At 40.7% G+C, this 16,566-nt stretch overlaps 1 pseudogene; it reads right to left on the reverse strand.

Moving 5' to 3' along the window:
* LOC136841826 (uncharacterized) overlaps positions 1-16,566 on the reverse strand; it is a 108,602-nt pseudogene that overhangs the window by 31,386 nt on the left and 60,650 nt on the right.

Consider the following 16,566-nt stretch of genomic DNA (forward strand, 5'->3'; position numbering starts at 1 on the left):
CACCAGATGGAAAATGCCTCATTAATGAAAGGAAAACTATGAGGTTGGGGATGTAGAATTTCAGGACAGAGTGGCCTTTCCAAATACTGAATGGCACTTACTCCCTCTTTCAATATGAATTCAGAAGCTGTCAAAGGAGATTGTTATCCTTCCTATTAACATATGAAAGCCACAGAAGCAACCTTTCTCCAGTTTAGTGGAAAATATAGCATAACAACAATCTTAGAGAACCAATACCCTCTCCAGGAGGCACTAGCCTTCTGTCCCTTCACTTTTAAAACAATCAATCATGTGAAGACAGAATTTCAGAATTTTGTGGTGACTGGGAAATGAGAGCTAATGGCAGAAATAAAGCTATTTGCCTCTGCCAACTCAGGGTAACATTGTCCTTCCTTTTGAGAGGAAAAATTCCCATTGGACATGGCTACCCAGCAATTTGGAACCCTTATGAGAAAAATCTCAGGATAGCCATGGCTGAATTTTATGTTAGGCCCCACCTCCTCAATACTAGAACTTCTACTACTATGATGGAAGTAGCTATTAAAGAGCTTCCAAAGTCTTCCAGAACAATATTCACTGCAATAGCTGTAACACTTATGTGGACCGTATGGGGAACACTGACTTTCTGGAGTGTTGCATCAAGGTTTGAAAGGAAATATTGGTGGGTTTCAACTTTTCGCTTTCCAAGGTAAACTCCCTATCACATTCTTCCCCCTTCTGTCAGGACCTGTTTAAAGAGTCTGTTGCCGCACAACTCACTGAACGCACCTGACAACAGAATTGCACAATATATGCTGTTCTTGGAAAAGTGGCATCTGGGAAACAATACTCTTGACAGTTTCCTCTTCCTAAGCCTAAGAAAACTGGGTATCAATCAGAGTCATACAAGACTCCAGTCACACTCAAGGATCCCTCCAACAACAGAAGAAAGGACAACACTATCAGCAACACCCCTTTCACAACGGACAATGATGTTCCTACCAAAGAAAAGGAAAATCAACTACTGGACTGCCTATTAAAGGCGAGGGAAGAGGTGGAACCCAATAGGACTTACACGGTTGGGGTCGCAGTCTTCATCATCAAATGAAGTGGAAGGCCTTCCTATGGGGACACAGTATAATTTTCAATGGGCTAAGGTAGAGATGGTCTCACCGCCCATCCTCTATAGGAGTTTTTTTTTTTTTTTTTTTAACTAGACACCTCTTAAAAGGTGGTCATAGAGAAGAAGTGTTCATTTGCCACCACTCTTCAATGTCCCCAAGAAGGATTCCTACGAATGAAGGGTGATCCTTGACCTGTCAAGCTTGAACACACATTCTTTGCATAAATTTTTCTATATACTGTACTTATTTCTTTTATGGGAGCTCAAGACAGAAGGAATTTAACTGGTGACCTACCCAGTTAATTGGCTAATCTGGGGAGCCACCAGAGAAGAGTGCTGATGAAACTTGAGTGGTAGTCAACATATGCCAGTCATAAGGTTTCCTAATAAATAGGAACAAGTCCCTCTTACATCCAGGAGACATTTTTTTGTGGCTGGGACTTTGTTGGGATACTCTTCATGGCCGGCTGTCTCTTTCCAGCAGCACTCAAACCAGAATAAGAAAGGACCTGAGATAATTCCTTGCACAGCCCAGGTTTTCCAGACAACAACTGGATTGAAGCCTGGGCCTGTTACAGTTTTGTGTCTGTGGTAGAGTGTGACTGTTGGATGTAAACAGAACTTGGCTGTCACATAACAGGAAAAGGCTTTGTGATCACTTTCATCTGAGATTGGGAAGATACCATCCATGGACCTGGAAGGGGTCTCTGGCAAACAAGTCGACCTGACTACACAATCCATATACATATGGATGCCTCGACAAGTTGGGGAGGCCACTGGGAGGATTTTCAGGTAGTGGGAAGATGGTCACCTGCTCTGAGGAAGTGTCATAACAGCTTCCTGGAGCTGTTGTCTATCTTTCCATCTAACAATACTGAAACCTCCAAAAGTGACCCACATTTTGTTGGTCTTAGACAATATGACTGCAATGTCTTATAGCAAGAAGTTGGGCTCATGCTCAACATTTGTCAGCAACTGTCAACATGCTACCACATCTGGAAGTGGACTTCTTTGCCACATGCAAGAACCATCAACTTCCAGTGTGTGTCTCTGAACCTGGATATTCAGGAATGAATGGAGGACAGTAAACCTTTTTCCTCCACTGTCTAAGATTTTGAAGGAATTGAACAATCTCCTAGCTTTCAATGGAACCGCTTACCTAGTGGCCCTAAATCAGCCAAATAGTCACTGGATCCTCTTTTCTTCCACAACAGGCAAGAGAATAGATTCCATTACCATTTGCTGTTCTATCCCACACAGAAGGAGGGGAAGTCATCCACGCGTCCTCCTTTCTGAACTGTGACCATCGTGTGGATTTTTCAAATCTAGTCTACCATGAAGACTATTTACCTAACATTGCTAGGTACCTAGTGCAAACCTACAAACTTCATCTATCTCTCTATCTGACATACCAGTCTGTATGGAAAATGTGGTTAGATTACCAGCACGATGAGAGCTGTGTATCTTTTGAGGACAAGTGCTTTTCTGTTACAACAATCATAGCATACAAGACAGCACTGTTTGGAACTGATTCTAATATAGAAATTGTTAATTCTCTTCCCCAGTCTTTTCCCATTACCTTCCCTAAATAAGGTTCTCAGACTCCTGTCATCCCCTCAATTCAGTGAGCCCAACACAACTACAAGATATATGCTCCAAAAGGCAGTTTTCTTGGGTGTTTTGGCATCAGGAGCTTGGTTTAGCATACTGGGCTATCTTAGATAGGGGCACCATTTCATCACTCATACCTAGTTGTCACTTACTATTATCTCCTGGCCTATCATGAGGACCTTTTAGAGGGAAAATCCCCTTTATTGATAAGGGAACTCAGAATTTGGATAAAAATTATGGCCTCGTTCAAGCACTCAAGGTTTACCTAGATGTCATGGTAAATATATCAGATGGTCCTATTTTTCCTACACCCTGGCATAAACAAACCACTCTCTCTACATGGGCAGATAATTATTTTAGAAACCCTCATTAAAAGGCAGACCCTCATTCTTTCCTAATTCGCATGACATCCTAAATATGAGAACAATGATAATACATATGTAGGTTTGTGCGTTTCCTGTTCTTTATTGCCAAACCCTAATGGGTATCTGGAATAAAGAAAACGGTTGATAACCTGTGACTTTGCCTTAGATTAAAAATTCCTGAAGCACTTTTGCCATGAGAGTAATGGTCATGCTGAGATACTGCCAGGGAAGACACACTACTCCTGCAGCCAGACCCAACATAATTAGGTAAGTCACCTTAGAACCACAAAGAATAATACATATATAGGGTATCCGGAATAAAGGAAATGGGAGATAACCTGTGAATATACTTCAGACCAAAATAATTTCCCTGGGTTACTAGATTTATTAGGAGTTTAAGCTCCTTTGAGGATGAACAGCAGCTATGCTATAAAAAAAACAGAAAACAGGTGTTGAAATAGGGAAATCCTATTTTTGGTATCCACTGCGAGTCCTAAGGAAAAGGTATGGGACTGGGGTGAACATTTAAACTTGCACAGACCTGGTGTGTAATGAGGAAGATAGTCGACATAAGAACTTATTGTTACATCTGCACAAGTAGGATGAAGGAAGACCAAGGTAGTTGTTGTAGGACAGGAGATCGAGCCCTCTTATCCTGAGTCCTTTATATTCTATCACTGTACCAGCCAGCCCTATTCTAGCTGATGCCAACTAAAAGATAATTCTTTGAGATTGGTTGGTCTGTCCTGTGGAGCCCTTGGGGAACCATAGGAGTGTAACTCCTTTGAGGATTCACAGCAACTACCAAAAATAGGTTTTTCCTACATCAAAACCTGCTTTAAGAAAAACAACAATACATGACGCTGAAGTCCATTTAAGCCGTTAGAATTTATTACCAATGCCTTCGAAACCCTAGTACAGTATCAACCTAACTGCATTTACAAGGAAAATTAAAAATCCTCTATAGCCTTCAAACCACTCATTTAGAAGAACTGTGTCAGTATACTGTAGTCCCTAATTTTGATAATAAAACATTCTAGGCCTTCGTGATGGACTTTGCCTTGATTTTTCATTGATGATTTTTTTAGAAATATTTCTTTGAATAAGGTAGTAAGTTTTTCAATAGATTTCAGGGGAAAAGGAATGAAGTAATATTTCCTTGAATAAGAAAGTAAGCTTTTCAAAAACTTTCAGGAAAAGGGAATGAAATAAAAAAAAAAGTTCAGTTCAGCAACCCCATCGAAAGAGATTTTGCTGTATTAAGTACGAAGACAAATATTGAAAACTGTGCTAAAATAATTTTTCCAAGTCTTGTAACAGAATATATAGTATAAGCCACCAGAGATACATTTCATATCCTTTTGCTATAAAAGCCATTCACATATTGGTCAAGACTTAATTTTACCAAATAATTAATCCCATTACAAAAATTTCATATAATGAACTACACAATTGGAGAAATAAAAGAAGCATATGATGACCAAGATACTTTGAATCAGGATTTTGAGCATTGTTTTGGCAGTTTATCATATAAAATGCATGCTCATACATTCTAATAAAAATGGGAGTGACAGCCTTAAAATATTGAACAAAGATTCAATATGTACACACATTTAATACTGAATTAAATGTTTTTAGGGAACTTGAAAACATACTTCAAAAATAGCAAAATATTATATTAAATGACATACACTGGTCATGTAAATACACATTACGGAAAAATAAACTCAATAATTCTTTACAATCCATGAAACCACTCTCATGATGTATACTGCAACTTACAGTACAATACCTTCTATTAATTATTTATTTAAAATACAGTAATTTACACACTGGAAGTGTCAATTTCATAAACACATATGAAAACTAAAAACAGAAAGATTTTACTGATCATAAACATTTAAGCACTGCTTTGCTCATTCATACTCTGGCAAACAAGAACCTCTGATTACTTCAGTAAGCAAAATAATTGTTACATCTGTAAACAATTTAATTTTGTTATGGCATATGCAGCTGCCACTCCTATTTTCTATTAGCATTTGGGCCAAAACTGAAAAAAAAGTGGGTTAGAAGGAGTAAATCCCAGAGTAGTGAGTAACCCATGCGACCTGAGAGAGCTTTAAATTTGACAGAACATGAGGATACCAAGAGGTTCAGTGCCATAACCCAAGCTGTTGAGAATCCTCGATAATTAACACATTGCAGAATTGTCTACAAAGCTGAATTCATATTAAACACATGTAAAATAGATATATATACATATTTGAAATGAACACTTTAATTAGCGAGGTTTCACTTTTAGAGATAATTTCTACTTTGTCTTCAGGAAAATCCCCAGACAGAAGAATGTCCATTTCTTAGTTAACATCTGGAAGAATACAGAAAGTGCACAATAACTTGCACAAACCTTGAGGCTTATAATGAAGGTGATCTTCAATGTACTGGCAAGGGCACTGCTTTGAGGAACTGTGACGGGCAGGAAGTCCTGGGGGACTTGTAGACTCACTAGCATCTTGATTAATTGATAAAGAGCCTCTTGCTACTGCTTTTACCCAGCGCTGACTATAACGTGCCAACAACATCCGAGCTCTATCCTAATAGGAAATAATAAAGTATCAATTATATGTAGTTTGACAAATTAGCCGTATATTTATGAAGATAAATATCAAGCCAAAATCATAATAAAAATAAAACATTATTTTCTAAGAACAATACAGAAAAATTATGATGCATACTCTACCAAATAAACAATGGAATAATACCATAAAATACATACTAAATATGAATAACAACTTTGTGACCTTATGTTCTTGATGTTGTCCACAATGCATATTTTAAAATGAAAATGATGATTTTTATGATAAAATCAATTTTTTAGGTACTTAACCTCCATAATTAGCTTTATCTGTGGCTACTTGGTGCAGGTTTGACAAGTTCTAAAATTGAAACAATCATTAATGAGTGAACACTCCCAATATTACTCCCCACCCATTAGGAGGTGGGGTAAGATAGCGAGTGTTTGGTTGATCAGCCGTCCCTTAATCTCTTAAGAGGGGAGGAGGGAGGGATCTCAATGATAGAAGGTAAGTACCTAAAAATTGATTTTATCAAAAAAATCATTATTTTTGAGGTGAAACTTACTCTTCACCACTAGTTGCCTCCAACATTGTGTGCTGGAGGAGGGCAAGAGATTTCCCTATACCCAAATCATCAGATATTAGAAATATCCTTATCGCTGCTTACCTGATGCACACGATCCCAAGGCAAGTTCTTGCCAGAGAAGATCTTCATCAGGTGAGGTCCACCATAGCAAGGAGGTGGAACATGGACCCTGAACATAGCCATTGACTGAGATTGTGCAATGCAGGATGGCAAGTTTGGCCTCTAAGCCTCAGGCCTGCAGTGTTGATGGGAGCTAAAACCACAACTGAACATGATCCCTAAAGAGTTATCACCTACCTGACTGAGTTGCTGTGGCACCTCACACCCAAAAGAATGCCATCAGTTTTTTCCTGAGAAAAAAAGGTGGTTCTAGATCAGCTCAGGGTAGCTTTCTCCAATGAGAAGTAATGCCTCTGCAACATAAGTCCAAAATTTTAATGAACTTCATTTTCCTATCTAAGAGAAACAAAGCAATTACAACTAAGCACAATACTGCCGTCAAAACAAAGTAGGGTATGATACTACCATGTATGAACTCCGATACATAAGGTTCCCCAGGATGGGGTTGATACTGAAAACCTATACCTGTTCGTAACACAAAAAGGAAAGACCAGTAGAAATCTGCCCTGCTGCAACTATAGGTGCTAGTGTATGGCAGTTCCTGCTGGATAAAGAAACACAGTTACACCTCCACTGTGCCACCAAGACTTTTAGAGTCTAGAGAAGGGTGCTAATGAAAACTAATCGATGTAGTTGTTTTTCTGACATCGTGCAGTTTCATCAACAACAGGGGACAATCCTCTGGAGACAATGCAAGGTGTGCTTCCAGGATTAAGGATTAATAGAGAAAATTGTGGCATCTAACACCTGGGAACCTAGGGATTCTTGATGGTGCAAAATAGGTTCTTATTACACCACTTCCTTAATGTTTAAGATGGGATGTATAAATCCCTATAGTCCTGACAAAGCATCAAGCAAGCTCCCTTTTTCAGGAGTCAGAGTCTCTAAAGCTGAGATAGAGAAAAGTCAGTTCCAATACTTAACTATGGATGTTACCTCTTCAGTTGCATTGATATGGAGAGAGACTTGGCCAGACCACGAGTTGTAGCCGTAGAGCCAAGAACAGGCCCTTTCCCTTCATTGATCGTTGTCCATAGTATTGCTTCTTGCAGGGAAGTCCCTAGAGTCCCTGAACCCAGACCTCTTACTGTATGCAGTTGCCTCAGACAAAGATGGTGGTGTGGTTATCAGGAACCAGTTTAAGGTGTAGTCGCCATTAGAATTGAGTCTTCTCAGTAACTGCAAGGAGTTGTTGGCTAGACAGAAGGGATTTAAGTAATTTCTGTCTCCTTGGGCATGCCTTCTCTAGCTTATATTAGAACGCAGGGGGCATAAATTCGGAACCTAGGTAGCCATCATCAGTTCTTTAGCCTCTGGACTGTGGAGAGGAATATTGTCCATATGCCTCTGCTATTTCCTGGTTGATTGTATGTTTGGTGGACACGTTAAGTCATTCAGGACAGGTACTCTCCCACAATTGATTTTTCCTTATAGGTTCCATGGCAATTAGAGGGTGCTCTATAACCCCTCGTTGATATCTTTGCTGCTAAATTGAATCATTGTCTCCCCAATTCCGGGCCCTCAAGCCTGGGCAGTAGACATTAGGATTCAGGATTGGACAAACCTATTCGCGTATGCCTCCCTATGTTTCCGCTGTTGAAGGGGGTACTCTAAGGTTGAGGACTACCGGGAACTCCTTCATGTTTCTAATCGCGCTTTGGTGGCCGAGGAGGCATTGTTTTCCAGTCCTTCCACATTTCAGTAGAGTTCCTAGGCATTACTATAACTCCATAGTACTCTGCTTCATCAAGGCAGGGAAGGGGAAGCTTTACGGAAATATTGAAATGCTTCGACTAACCGCAATGAACTGTCGTCTAGCTCCTGAGCTCCAAAGACTTTTATTAGTCATCTAGGGACACTTTCCTTATGACAAGAGGAAGGTATTCGGCGATACAAGCCCAGAGGCAGTCCCTGTCTGCACACCTGTATTAGCATGATTAACAATATTTAAAGGTTTGCACTTCTTGAGAAATGACCAAGGATTGTCTGTTTCCTACATCAAGTCTATAATCCATGCTAACTTAGCGAAACTGTCACGCTTTTCAGCTGGATTGCTGAAGGTTCTGCTAAGCCACTTATAGAACCTAGTCTGGTTTAAGACTCCTTAGTGGCCCTCCTTTCCGCCCCAGAAAGAGGCTTCTCTCAAGGCTCTTTCATAGAACACTCTTTCTGGTGGCAGTGGCTTCAGCCAGAAGAGCAAATGGGTTACATGCAAATTTTTCATTAGTAGGGTGCTCACATGCTGGAGCAGAACTATCTTTTATTGTATCCTTTCATGCCAAGATGATGTCAAGACCAAAGCTCTTCCAGAGTTCTCCACAGAAGACAAGTGGCTTAGGCAATACAACCAGAATTAAGGGGTATGCAGCCTGAGGAGAATTCTCTCATGATTAACAACAGACTGTCTATTCGATTTTGTGTCGGAAAACCTTGCACAGAACAGAATCAATCACATGCCCAGGTGGGTCACTCTTTGGGTAGATTCCAGAGATGACCTCTGACCTTTTAGTACAGCATAAGACCTTGCCAAGCTCAGTACAGGCTCTCTTGCTCTGATGCAAACCCCCTGGACTTCACAAACATAACCTGTCGTCCAGATACAGAAGTAACTTTACTGCTAATAAGAAAATATACACGAAGGCGATAGCACCCCAGCAAATACTTGGTGAATGAGGACACAAGAGAGTGCATCATTCATGTACCCTATAAACATCCATTTTTTTTATTAGGGCAGTTAAAGACTGTGGAGGTTGACAACATGGAAAAAAGGGAAATAGTAGGCCACAGTGGTTGAGCCTGTACATGTCTAGGACTGTTCTCTGAACTTCCATTGCCTGGCACTAGGAAAAGCCTGAGTAAAAAAGCCAGTAAAGTAGCTATACTTCCTCTAATGCTGCCTTCTCTAATGGAGAAAAGACTTCCTGACCTACACCTGTCTCATCTCTAAGTTGCTCTGTATGACTGAAAGGATAAAAGCTGGTTGAAGAGGCAGTGAATTCCTGAAAGGAATGCAATAACCTTCCAAAAGAACTTCTTTATCAGGGTGTCTACAAGTGTTCCCACACTTGAGAAAAGTGGCCCAATCTGCACCCACTGGCACACGAGAGGACTTGATGAGCAAATCAGATTTAGGAATCTTGATATAGGGGAGGAATTGCAGATTCCCCTTTGGCGAATGAAAACTGGGTCCTTGCTGTCAAAAGGACACTTCTTCCCTCCTGAGCCCGGAAGGAAGAATTGGGAAAGAGGTAGAATTGCCTAGTGTGTTTATAGTAAGGGGAAGAACAGGAGACTTCCCTTAGTGGCCTGGGAATACAAAAGTCCCTTAGTGGCCTGGGAATACAAAAGTCAAACTGTTCAGTGCTAACTTAGCACATTTTGGGGACAGAAGGGGATATGCCTTAAGTTCCAGCCTAGCAATCCTAAGGGACCTCGAATCCGGAACTATTGGCTCCTCAAAGAAATCAGGAAATTTGCTAGCACAAACCTAATCAGTCTTGGATCAGCTGATGATACTACCTGCTCTTCATCAGCATCAGAGTCAAATATGTAAGCCACAGGCTCTTAGAGGGAAATCCATGGGGAAGCTGAGGTGGCTGCAGCAGAACCCCGTTCCCTGAGATGAAAGGAGTTTCAGCTCCTCTAAAAATGAATTAATTCGAAGCAAAAAACCTGTTTCATACCAGAGGAATGTTTGGCTCCACTAGTGCCATGGTGCCTGGCACCAAAGAATCATCTGCACAGGAATCAAAGCCTTCCTGATTAAGCACACCATCCTGCCCTGACACCGAAGTAGCAGGAGGCAAAACTGAAAATCCCAGAGCCGACCTCAAAAAACTTGGCTGAGGGGAAGATATGCTAGTCTGCTCTGCTACTGAGACAGTAGCAATCAAAGATGGATCCGCTTGACTAAGAGAAGAATACACCAAACTTCAGCGCTGAAGAGGTGACTGAGAACACCTAAAAGAGACTTGAGAAAGCCTAAAAGAGATTCGAGAACACCTACAAGGCTCGAGGATACTTGAAACCTGCCTCGGAGGCTGGCAAGCAGCCCTAGGCGTCTGCAATGTACAGTGCGGTAGAAGAAAATGCCTAGATGCTCAGGAGTAGCCCAAGACAACAAAGAAGGGGACTGAGACTGGAAATGCGACATCTGAGAAGAGCGGGAACTATGACAGAAGCTCCTACTTCTCAGAGAAGCAGAAGAAATTAGCATTGTCTTACGAGGCAGGTGTCAAAAGTTTAAGAGAACGCCTGGGAAAGGAAGGAGAATGTGGAGAACAAATGCGTTCACGCACCTGATCGTGGCTACTTGCACGACAATCCCTCACGTCGGACAAAAAACCTGAAGACGAACCGGCATAGCCAGACCGCCTGGGAGACTGAGAAGAACATGGGCGTCTGGTGCCAGGCGAAAGACTAATGGAAGGGAAGTGTTCAGTGTCAGGTGAGTGCCTGATGTAAAGAGGATGTCCTAATGGAAAGAGAGCTTCTGATGCCAGACGAGAACCTGCTTCCTGGTGAGCGCCTGCTGCCTGATGAGTGCCTGCTGTCAAGTAAGCACACACGAGTGAATACCGAATCATCTTCCAAGGGAAGACTACAGAATGAATCCGGAGAGGGATTGCTAAGAGTACGTGCCTCCAGCAAGGCCTACAGGATATAAATTTGGATATTGAGTAAGAGTGTTTAACTTTACCTAGCATATCTACCTCCTGCCTTATTCCTAAGTGCTCGCTCCGCAAACACAGTTGCAGGCACACTACACTGTTCTTGTTACATGCAGAGTTATAAACCTTGAAAAAGTTTACTTTAGCTATTATAGCGCAACAGCAGCACTCACAATGGATCGCGATCAGTTATCTGGGTCTGACAAATTGCTAGAATAACCATGGGACAATGGGGTTAAACACAAGATCTAGACCTGTAATAACTGTCCTATGTGACCGCGCTCTAACTCTGTCCATGGAGGATCAAAAGTAAAGGCAGGAGACAGGGGGCACAGTCCTTGAACATCCTGGGATGTTAGTCCTCACCTGGAAACACCTGGGACTACCAGGCCTGTCGGCAGGTGGAGCTGATGGGACAGGACAAGGTTGTGTCCACAGAGTGGCCAAAGGAATGAGGGGACACTGACCCTGCCAATGCACTGGATACATACAATACGAACGACTCAAACAGTTACACACAATTCAATTCTAGATTTAACAGAATCAATCTAATTGCATTAAATCTAGCCTGCTACCCTCAGCAGAAATCTTTTGGTGTAGAAGGATCTATATCTACTAAAGAAGAAAGTACAGACTTATCTCTATCTTCTTGACCAGACGTAAATTCTAAAGTATACCCAGATTCAAGACTGTTCTTTTACTCTCCCCTAAGTCTATCTTATTCTTTTAATTCAGCAATTAATTCTCTCTATCTCTCCCAAAGACCAATTCTTGCGATGATCACGAAGGTACTCAGAATCGCAAATCACCTCTTGATGATCCATGCAAGTTCATGCGTAAGTACATCAATTACTCAGTATGCACGTCAATTACTCAATCTGGGGTTGTAACTTACCTTACAAAATCTAACAGATTTCGATAGGGAAGATAGAGAAGAAGAATCCATATTGCTAAATACAGACCAAAACCATACAATCTAATCGTTAACCAGGAAAATAAACACAAATTTTAGAGCACTTGTCTACACATTGGGCTGTGTTCACAGACAAGAGACAACTGACCAACCAAACACTCGCTGCCTTACCCCACCCCTAAAGGGTGGGGGAGTAACTACTGGGAGCGTTCACTTGTTAAGATTGTTTCAATTTTAACACTTGTCAAACCTGTGCCAGGTAGCTGCAGATAAAGCTAATGATGGAGGGTAAGTTTCACCTCAAAAATTTATTCATAATCATTTTTGTTTTGACATCTGACCCTGTTACAGGACTATCTCTGAGCTGCATACAGTTATCACAATCATAATTATACAAATTTCAAATGATACCTTTTCATATTCTATTAAATTCCTAAAGCCATCACAACCTGGGATTTGAGGTTATGGTTGAAATGTTAGTGCAAAATCAGCGAAATGAAAGCACAATATTTAAACTGCACTTAGTATACTCCTTAACTTGAATTACTTCAAGTGTGTTCTGTAAATGTTCTATAAACAAACAAAATACTCAGCTGTAGCAGCTTTGGCAGCTATAAATAAAAATTGCTCTGAATGATGGGGTAAGGAGATCTCGTTACAACATCTGCCAGAATGTAAGTTTCTTATAATGAAACAGAATAACTGCAGATATGCATACCATAATCTTATAAAGGCGTTCTTTAGTTCTTGCTTTTTCATATTAGAATACTTCAACTACCCTAGATCTCTTAAAAGAGGAATCCAGACCCTGTATTATTAAAACATTACATAAGATAGAGCTGAAGGAAACATATAGTGGGCATAAGGAAAATGTTACTTGGTACACTGAAAATCTAAGGTGTAGAAGCTCTTGACTGATGAAAAAAGTAGCAACAAGTCTTCCAATAACTTTGGAGGATGGTACACATCAATAAAGGATAAATATCTTGCACAAAATGGCACCAAAACTAACAGAACTTCTGATCTCCAAGAGGGGAATATTCTTGCATATCATTAAAAAGCCTTGTAGTTTTATTATGCTGCATATATACAATAAAGCAGTACACCATGGTGAAAAACCATTATTCTACCCATCCCAAATGTTTGAGAAAGTACTTGTATTACAGTCCATTTCTTGCAAGTTTTGCCATGAAGTGTTATTACTAGTCTGTTTCCTTCATATTCTGGCAGGAAGGATTGAAGTAAATATGAGTTCATGTGAAGATGACTGTGCAGTACCATGAACATAAGATTAATATTTTAAGTTGTGTACCCATCATCCCATCATGTTATATTTTCCATGTTTCCCATAATAATGTTATGTTAAGGGATTTCAACTTCATCAAACTTAGAGTAAAATAATGATACCCAATGCAAGAGAGAAAGAAGCTACAGTTTACATGCAATCGGCAAATGAACTGAGGACATTTACATATGTAAAGGCTCGCGAAGGTGACCTTTGAAAAGTTGGGTCAGCTATTCGCAGGGTCCATTTTCACTATACGCAGCAGATAGGAAACTGCTGAAACATTCGCATACCACAAGGGTCGAAGAAACTACCTTGGTGACAAGACACGGGCTGGCAAATGCGTTTTCAGCAAAGAACGTTCTAGAAGCTGAACCAGTTACAAAATCCGGTTTTCGAAGGATGCTTCTTAATAATGTATGGTGTGTACATGTACTTCGTGACGCCTCGAAGTACAGAGGCGTGTCTTGCCGAACTTTGACCTCGAATGATGTCATACAAAAGTACGTTCGTTCGTGCGTTACATAATGAATATAATGGGAGGAACCGTTGTTCGAATTGGACTTGTGAGATCCGATTCATGTGTGTCTGAAGATGTGAGTGATTTTTCACATGGAGACTGTCCCAGAGGACTTGTGGAGTATTTCTGTTCCACTCCATTCCTATTCCTTTTTCCTTTCTCCCTCCTACAAGGATGAGAGTGGTATGACGTTTGAGATGACCTGTTTTTTTTTTATTGATTGACCTGTTCATGATTTGACAGATGAGTTATTTTCTGTATTCCCTTAGGTATTTGAGCGTTTATGATTTTGGAGCATTATTTCCTTAGAAGATTTTCTGATAGTTATGTGAAACATTGGATTTCATTCTTCGTAACTTTTAAGAAGTTATTTTTCATTGATTTTTGTCAATAAAGGGTTTTAGTTTGTACTTAGTATCTCATTCCAGTAGTCCTTAGATTTTAGTTAGGGGAAGATATAACTTATGATGCCGGCTCACGTTACTGCTATCACACAATGTCTCGGGATAAGCGAGATCAAACCTCTGTTCATAAAACAGAGACTTAAATCAAGTATAGGCTCAGAAAGGGCCTTTACACATATAAATTAAATTATTGATGACAGCATATGTAAGCTGTTACCTTTGTCAGATACCTAAAATGAGCGTTGGGGAGTCCACATGTCAGATTTGATTGTATAAGATCTGTATGTACAGAAGAAGTCTGAAAGCATGTCAACCTATTGGAAAAGAGGGTGGTCTCCCTGGGTCTTCAGGCATTTGTTGAGCAGTTAGCAGGTTGAGTGACTGAAGATATGTCCAACAATTCTACTATGGTAGAATGAAAGCAGACACATGATCACTTTTCATATGACTTTTGGCAAAAGCAATCTTTATCTGGGCAAAAGAGAGTAACATTACCCTAATCCTAAGGTTTGTTCCAGGGGGACACAATGTGCTGACAGACTATTTCAGTCTGAAAGATCACGTCTTTCCATCAGAGTGCTCTGCCACACCTGGATTTGTGGAAGGCTTTGGGGCAGACCTCTAGTTGACTTGTTTATTATCATCATGAACAAGCAGCTCCCAACCTACTGTTCAACTTTCCCAGACCCAGCAGCATGGGATTCAGACACCTTCATGTTCCTGTTACAACTTGGAAGTTTATGACTTCCTGCCATTCTCTCTCATAAAGACTGGTGCACGTGAAATAGCAATTTTCTACCAACATTCTTGATTTCCAGAATTACTAGCTCTTTTGGTGGACCCTCTGAGGGCCCTGCCATTAAGGGAGGCTCTACCGAGAAAACTTCACATCTGATGTAATTACTAGAATCTCCATCTCCTCCAGGAATGCCTCCAAAAGAAAGGATTTTTAGCAGAAGTTGCAGAGGTCATTGTCATGGTCACCCCCTAGTAAAGCTTCAACCTCCAGTTGTACCAAGCCAAGTGACATGTTGTGTGTTTTGCACTGTGCAAGCAACAACATTCCTCTTGGAGACATTATTTTCATAGGGATAATTTTATCTAATATTCAACATTGTGAAAAAGTTGTCTGCATTGTCCAAATAGACCGAAACCTCTGGATACAAAATCCAGCAGGGTACAGATGAAACTTAAGGTATAAGCAGACTTTATTTCTCCTTTAGTACTCAGAGAAAAGTCTGGTGGAACTCTTCTTGTCCCTTATTGGATAAAAGTGAACACAGTGAAACCTAGGCAAAGCCTGATGAGCAAAGGAAAGAGAGAAAGCCTTGAAAAGTTTCCTACCATGATCCACAGATGAGTGAGAGGCTCTAGCTCGATTGATGCTTCCAATGGACCTCATTGCCTCCCAAGTGGTAATGTCATCCTCGTAACAAAACCATTGGGAAGAGATGAGGATCCATATCTAAGGTGTGGAGGGGATCGGGATCAAAATACGTGGAAATTTTCTCTTAGAACACAATCTCTTTTGTAACAGTATTGGCTAAAGGGTAAGCCAGCATCTTCACATTTAAAATCCAGGCTCAGTCATGGGAAGCTACCAGGCTCCTGGCCTTTATATCTACAATGGTGCCCTACAGCACTCGGCTGATGGTGCCCAAAATTCCCTCTTGCCAGCTGGAATACATTGGCAGTTCCCTTAAAACTTCTCATTATTATCTATTTTGAGGGAGACAGAACTACTGTGGCCACAAAACGGAAGATCCTTTACTAAGGCTTCTAGCCTAAGAGGCACTACTTGGGCACACCAAGTCTCACCTGCAAACCTATAAAAGGGCATACGGCAGGCTTCAGAAAGAGTAAATGTATGAAGAACAATCAAGGGCTTATCAAAGCCTGCCTTATTTCCTCTACCCTCCATCACAAAATTAACTCATTCAGAATGGCATCATGAGCTACTCATAGAAAGCTCAAAACCATTAACTAACTATAAGACTCTGAAACCCAGTCCGGCACATTTATTAAATGAGGCCTTGTCATGATTAGAGAACCTCCTTATCACCTTCATACAACACAAATATTTTCTAAAATCACTTTAATGCTTCTTTCCCACTGGTGTTATGTTCTGCATTTTCAAGAGCTCTTTGGGATAGCTGAGCAGAGAGAAAATATTCTGTAAGTGATCGAGAGCAATGAACAATGGATAAGACACAAGAAAGAGGGAGGCAAGCTATGCAGCGCAAGTCAGCAGCACTGAGAGCACTGGCCTAAAACACCTGGGTTAAATGCCACCTAAATGCTGGACACAACACTTGTTGGGGTGCGATGCTCAACTCTGTAAATCAATGTCACGCATGATGTAACAGCAGCCATATTGTATGCCTCTGTCCAAACTTTACTGATGACTAGAGAAG

The sequence above is a fragment of the Macrobrachium rosenbergii genome, chromosome 1, assembly GCF_040412425.1.
Source record: "Macrobrachium rosenbergii isolate ZJJX-2024 chromosome 1, ASM4041242v1, whole genome shotgun sequence".
NCBI lineage: Eukaryota > Metazoa > Arthropoda > Malacostraca > Decapoda > Palaemonidae > Macrobrachium > Macrobrachium rosenbergii.